At 35.3% G+C, this 7,701-nt stretch overlaps 1 pseudogene; it reads left to right on the top strand.

Moving 5' to 3' along the window:
- Positions 1 to 6,039: 6,039 nt before the first annotated feature.
- On the top strand, positions 6,040 to 6,805 carry LOC149733347 (uncharacterized; annotated as a pseudogene).
- Positions 6,806 to 7,701: the final 896 nt, after the last annotated feature.

Below are 7,701 nucleotides of genomic sequence, written 5' to 3'. Positions count from 1 at the left end.
AGCGCCTATGTTTGTCGTCTAAAAAATATAGAACTTGAAGATGATGTGCAGGTTATACTTGATCAAGTTGAAGAGGGTACTCACCAGAATGACCACACAAGAGGACTGGAACAACGCAATATTCTTGTAAATTTTTTTAGTTAATTTTTATTGTCAAGTATTCACTACTAGTAACACACACAAATCGGCCCCTTTAATTAGTGCATGTCCGCTATGTTCGCAATATCCACTGTGTCCGATATGTTCGCAATATTCACTGTGTCCGATATGTTCGCAATATTCACTGTGTCCGATATGTTCGCAATATCCACTGTGTCCGGTATGTCCATCTATAGTTCGCTATTGGTCATAGTGGCCCTGCACTAAATAAAGGGACCCGACACAGCCTATATTTTAGATACTTTTATGGTTTTATATAAGTTTACATTAATTGATATATTTGTATATATTTGTTTTATTTCTTTTTATCCATTGGTATTTTTGTATATATTTGTTTTATTTCTTTTTATCCATTGGTATTTTTGTATATATTTGTTTTATTTCTTTTTATCCATTGGTATTTTTGTATATATTTGTTTTATTTCTTTTTAATAAACTCTCCCAACAATCCAGTGAGTGTTCTCAAACTAGATGCCATCCATGTCCTCTACTGCTACCCTAATACGCTTTGTGTCTTCCGCTAAATTGTTCAGATTCTCATCTTTAACTTCTTCTCTCTTTCTTTTCTTCCCACTTCCTGACCTATTGGCACTGTTTCTTCAACTTCAGATAAGTTTAAAAGAACGTAGCTGTTGTCTTCCTAAAAAAAAACTATTCTAACTTTGTTAACTACAATTTACAATAACTGTACTGCTGCTTTTGATCGTGGTGGTGTGTTTAACTGTTGGCTGGAGCGTGGTATGAATTTCGTCTTTTCTAGACATACATGTAAGAACAATTAATAAAGTGCCAAAGTACACATACATCGTTACGGCATACCTGTTTTATCTATGCCACCAGAAAATCCGATTGCAGTTTCCACGCCGATTATCGACAGGACCTTCAGATCCAATTCACTTGGTGGAGGTGCTGGATTGGGACCGCCTCCAGTTTGAGACCTACCTTATTTAGTAAAATCGGCAAGTCTTTCTCTTGCTCCTCGGAGATCCCTCCATTTTCGATCCTTTCGGGAAAATGAGGTAGTGTAACAGCTGCCACATCAACAACCACCCCTTCCCATGCTAACGTTTTAGACGTGTTTGTGACCTTAAGTTGAATTGTTTATTTTAATGTAAAATATTAAAAATAATAAGTAATCTATCTTAATTCTGAACTAGTCTGTACAGGTGATTTAGCTTAGTAAAGAAACCTTGCTGCTCAATTGGCTCATATTGCTTGTACTAAAGCCTCCTTTTCCTCTGCTGTCCAGTTTTTGCTTCTGCACAGTGCAGTTTTTTACAACTAATGCATATAAGTACTATACAAAGTAAACAAATGTAAAATATTGCTGAGTAATCACAGTTTATTTACTACTAACCGATTATGACGTCATAATATCGACTTTACTACAAGTTAGTCGGCCAACGTTTAGTCGGTAGCCGAGTATACCAAAAGTTAGGCGTTTTTCGACCGACCAATTTAGGCGGCGACTAGTTTAGTCGGTAGCCGAGTATACCATCCCTGAAGTCTATCTGATAAATTTATTTTGTGTTTTTGCAGCATGTCTATTTGAAAGTTACAAAACAAACAGAAAAAATGTGAAGGTTTAATATTATTACCATGTACTGACATTCTTCAAACATTTATCACAAACTACAAAACTTATTTTCAGACAATGTAAAAAACAATTCACAGATTCATTGTTTTTTTGAGTGCGGTAAATGTCTCAACATTTAAACCATGACACCGCATATGATACCAACAGTCACATGCAATCTGCAAACAATAATAGTGTTAATGGAATTTCTTGACTGTTTTTTATTGATAATTCACCCAGTACTTATCACTACCACCACACGACTTCGAGATGAAAAACAGTCGTTTTTTTATTTTTACTGGCAATAAAAATACTTAAATGCAGTTGTAAATGAAATCAGTTCAAATGAATATATAGAACACAATTAAATCAACCTGATGCATCCAAAATCCCAACCTGATGCATCCAAAATTTGCTTGGCATACAAGTGCCGCAGATTTAATATGTTGAATCAAATTATACTGCATTTAAGCCATTTTTTAAGTTCTTCTGCAATCTACATAAAAATAATAAATATTAATATATAATGGTATGTTTACCATTCTTTATTGTTTTAATCTACACCTTTAAAATCATGATCCACAACTGTGACCATCCTTTTGTACAGGGTGTTTTGAATTGTGCCATTTATCCAATTTAGTGAAGACAGATTGTGTTGTCATTAGGATTTATTATCCATGCCTAAATACTTTCTTTAATGGAATAAATCTGTTTATTGCTACAGTTCTATACTATATGTTTATTCTTTTCAATTTAATAAATTAGAATATTTCAATTTTTTTAACAGCATCAGGCCCTTCTTGCGGCCGATATAGGTCAATCAAATATATTGCTCTTTTTTTGTCCACAAACTAATAAAATAGAAACACAATTTGCACACAGCAAGAGTACAAACCAACCATATTATATGTAAAATACTTTAAGTGTAATAACACTTACTAATAAATTTCAATGGCAGTTATTTTTATTGTAAACCCCCAAAAGGTAAGTTATATCCACAGAAATTAACCTACAAATGCAACAAATAACATTTCCTATATACATAAGTGTAGAATAACCAAGCACCTTATTCATCACGTGCTTTTTAAAATCCTATTAGCGCCATCAAAAAGCTGTCCAAGACCAAAAGTACCTTTGTTATGTGCAGTTAGGCAGTAAAATATATTCCACTGAAATATATTTCACTGCCTTTAATACAAGTATAGTTTAACTAGACTTACGGGAAGTACCAAGCCAATTATTCTGAGCAATAGAACAAAATGAGTCGTGGCTCAAAACACAATGATTCTTTGCTGGTTTTAGACTCAATTTGGCAACAACCAGGCTGTTTTTTTTCAAAGCTGAAGATTTTTAAATTCTAAATCGAGTTAATAATGTGCAATCACATTACAAACAATGCTTTATTAATTTTGTTCCAACAGTATATCAAAAAATAGTCTACTAATAAGTACTTATTGTATGGTAATCTTTCGCTAATATGTACTAATTCTCTGGTAACCTTCTATGCTAGTTGATGGGTAAATTCCTGTGTTGGTTGGTGGGTAAGTTCCTGTGCTGGTTGATGGATAAGTTTCTGTGCCGCAGCTGTACAGCTGACAATGGCGCTAATACTGCGAAATATGTGCAAGAATGTCTTCTTTACGGACGAATTAGGCATTTACAAAGACATTTCTAGCATTTTAATGGAACAGAAACTAAATATAAATTATTATATTGCCAAAATACGAATAACCCAGTAAAGTACGCTATTAAAATTAGGCATATTACAGTAGTATCAGATACCAGTAACAGTGTTGATTTTTTGAGCGGTGACAGTTATATATTGGCTCTGGGGATTTAAAATTACTATTAACAAATAGGCAGTTGAAACACGTGTGTTCCATGATGTTCCAGGTGTTTCAATAAATAATGCTCATTTTCAAATCTCAACCAATGATAACCATTTTAACGGGAAGCCAATCCATAACATTAAGCAATAGCTTTCTGTACTGTCAATTATGTGGTAAATCATGGTTTCATCATCTGCATGCATACGCAGCAAGCAAAATTTTAAAGCCAAACCATTATTGCTAAAATATTTTATTGAAATGTCTACACTGAACTATAAACATCCTGCATTGTTACATTCTTTAATCAATAACGTTTTCCAATACTTAAATCAACGTTTATCTGGATAAATTTATTGGAAGACCCAGGAAAGTGAGCAAACCATTCAAAAATCTAACCAAATGAAAAGGTGTAAGTAACTACATTTTATTAATGCCATCCGTCTTGAGTTATAAACGTTCTTTAATCAGATGGACCAATCGACATCTGATCACTTTGTTCAGCAGCACCTGCAACAATAAAAAAAGGAATCTGTAAATTTTGTTCATAATGTTGTTTCTTTTGTATCTACAGCACCTAACTTCATTCGGTATCCTCACACTCAGTTTTGTTTGTTCCGTATATGACATTTTATAACATTATTAATACAATTGCTGGTTGTCAAAATCTCGTTAGATACCCTTTTGTAGAACAACAATACACAGTTGGTTTACTGTTTCATTTTTGGCCGAACAAAGTAAGAAGTAACAAATTTTGGCAATTACGAGGACATTATGCATCTCTTGTGAACTCTTAAATTTTAAAAATAAATATAGAACTTCCACGCTTCACTTAAGAAATTAACAAACTTCTGGTTGCAGTTGCCAAAAGTACAGATGATTATAACTTCTTTCTATAGCACTCGCCTTGTAGAAACCACTCTGAGATGCGCTGGCAATATGCATTCTAACGATATTGCCTGTAAAAAGCATAGGTAACTGACATGGGTATGCAAGGCATGTATAAACGATTAAATATCTCAAAATAAACAAGATATAGTAGTAGTAACAGTGTGTGGGGGCGGCTAATATTGAAGTTGAGGTGCGCGAGTTCACGTTCCGCAGCCTCGAGACGACGCTGTTCCATCCTGCCCCGACGCACATGCATGGCGCCACTATAACATGCCGGTAATCCTGTCGCTGGTGACCAGTGAAAATTTTGGTCTCAAAATGTACCTTACGTCTCCCTGATACTCGCTGTATAATTTTTTTTAAAAAAACTCGGGCGTTCGTATCGAAAATTAACTTTGAAAATGCGCGAAATCGTGCTGCGTCACCGTATTTTCCACACGAGCCGGCAAAGGTTAGATTATGACGTCATAGAATGCGTATTACAACCTTTGATTTCTACGTTACAGATTACGTAATTTGTTAGTTTTTTTGGATTTAGAGGTTACGGGTTAAACGTAGGGGTTAGGGTTGGGTTAAGGGTTAGGACTTGGGGTTTTCCCTAACATAAAACAGTGCGAAAAACACGATTATAACATGCTGTAACGTACGTAATATGTCACTACTGTGACGTAACATATCGCTATTGTGACGTAATAAATCGTTAACCTTACGCAAGTCAGGCGAATTACGGTGACGCAGCACGTTTTCGCGCATTTTTAAAGTTAATTTTCGACACGAACGCCCGAGTTTTTTCAAAAAAAAATTATACAGCGGGTATCAGGGAGACGTAAAGTACATTTTGAGACCAAAATTTTCACTGGTCACCAGCGACAGGATTACCTAACATGCCTGGACACCGTCGGCGCCTCTCTCGAAACTGGAGGCGGGTGGTTTTGCAGCGCTTGTACGAATTGTAGACAGTTTTTGTTGATTTTTTTAACGAATTACGCGTTAGATATTGTTTGCTTAGGATTTTATTAGTTATTACAGTATAAATGTTTTTATTTAATTTACGGGTAATATGTGTTTACAAGTTGACAGAAGCGCTTGCTAGGCTTTTAAGTAACAAATGGCCACTGGTGCGTGATATTAATTGGAGTTATGTGTGGTTATGCCTATATTGTTGGTTCTAAATTAAATCACATAAGCGTTACAAGACCTCTACACCTACACAGCATATATTTTAATTTAGGTAGTTTGCTTGCTCGTGGCTTTACCTTTTTGTCCTATAATCCTAATATTGATCTCAAGAAAGGGCCTCTGTCCTGCTTTATCAAAAAAACTTTAGAAATGATGTATTGGGTAGAATAGCAGGACATATTAACACAGTCGAGGCAAAATGCTAATCAAAGGCAAAGGATAACTTTTCCCTTATTAAAACTGTTCACTTGCACAAGTCCCATAAATTTGAAATTGTCATATGAGTTTATTTTGGTAATAATCTAATATGTTTACTAATACATTTGTACAATAAAAAAGTGAATCAATTAAAAAGAAATATTATTGATTGCTTTTGTGGTTTGCATATGTTAATGTCAGTTTTAAAACAGGTCACATGTAGCAAAGTGCTTATACCAAAGATATATTGAGAAATCATGGGTAGAAAAGTGTTGTGTGACAGGTTGTAGAAGTGGGTATGATGCAGGTGATAAAACACCAGTTTTTCGTTTACCACGAGATAAACAAGTAAGGTCTATAGATGGCTGCAGGCCATCCCAAGGGATAACATACCAGATACTGTGGTTTGTGAAAGACACTGGCCACAAGATTATGATAAAGTTTTGTTTTATGGCCGATATCGTCCAGCATTTCCACCTTCAGTGTTTATGTGTGTTCCGAAAAGTTTGATTCCTACCACTTCCAGCATACCAAGACCTACAAAAAAGCCTTGTTAAGCCAGAGAGTTGTTGTGGTTGACGAGCTTAATAAATTTAAGGAACAGAACAAATTACCTGTTGATACAAATGACTTGGTGAAAGGTTTGAACAAATATTTCTTTCCTGTTCCCACAATTTTATTTAAAAGTGATGCTTTTGTCATCATCCAGTCTAAAACATATGTATCAGGTGTACCTTTATTTGCCGTCAAACCTTTAAAGGATTTACATTATGAAGGTTTTCATCTTGGCATTCGGATTCCAGTTTCATCTTTAGTTGCTAATAAAATTTACACACTGGACAGATGGTCAAGAATAGCAGAAGCGGTTAATTATCTTATCAATGTTGAAGGAAGTCATGCACCCAAAGTTCTGTCTGACTACAGAAATTCAATTACAGCAGCTCATTCGTATTCTGTTGAGGCTCTTGACATTTAGTTATCTTGGCATTCGGATTCCAGTTTCATCTTTAGTTGCTAATAAAATTTACACACTGGACAGATGGTCAAGAATAGCAGAAGCGGTTAATTATCTTATCAATGTTGAAGGAAGTCATGCACCCAAAGTTCTGTCTGACTACAGAAATTCAATTACAGCAGCTCATTCGTATTCTGTTGAGGCTCTTGACATTTAGTTATTTTTCATCATCATTTAGTTATTTTTCATCATCATGACTTCCAAGATTGACAACACTGAGATGACTTGACATTCTTAGCTGAAATGTGATTATAATGGTGGATGAGATGTGTCAAAGCAGCTCTTTCTTATAATGGAGAGACAGTTTTTGGCAGAGCTCAAAATTTCCAGATAAATTAGCTCGCACAGTCCTGGCCATAATGTTGAAATAGATGTTTGGAGGGCCACAGTTTTTGATCAAAATGATTCCAGTGAGGGCCACAGTTTTTGATCAAAATGATTCCAGTGTGTAAGTTAACAGCAGAGTTTCAATATCATTACCATTATATTTGAGCAACTTCATAGTCACGGGGGAAATAGCCGGGCGAAAAATAGCCGGTTACGGTGATGGCAATCGCGTAAACCAAGCTTTTTTCAACAAGTTTGAAACGATTCCTGGTAAGCCCTGGATTACCAAGGACAAAAAGATGCATCTTTTGTTTGACTACGTTCACTTGTTGAAGTTGTAGCGGTTGATTGTAGAGACAGTTTTTGGCAGAGCTCAAAATTCCCCAGATAAATTAGCTCGCATAGTCCTGGCCATAATGTTGAAATAGATGTTTGGAGGGCCACAGTTTTTGATCAAAATGATTCCAGTGTGTAAGTTAACAGCAGAGTTTTAATATCATTACCATTCTATTTGAGCAACTTCATAGTCA

This window comes from Ciona robusta, chromosome 7 (genome assembly GCF_009617815.1).
Source record: "Ciona robusta chromosome 7, ASM961781v2".
Taxonomy (NCBI): Eukaryota; Metazoa; Chordata; class Ascidiacea; order Phlebobranchia; family Cionidae; genus Ciona; species Ciona robusta.
Note: the sequence above shows the minus strand (reverse complement) of the source record. Positions and strands in the feature narration are given on the sequence as shown.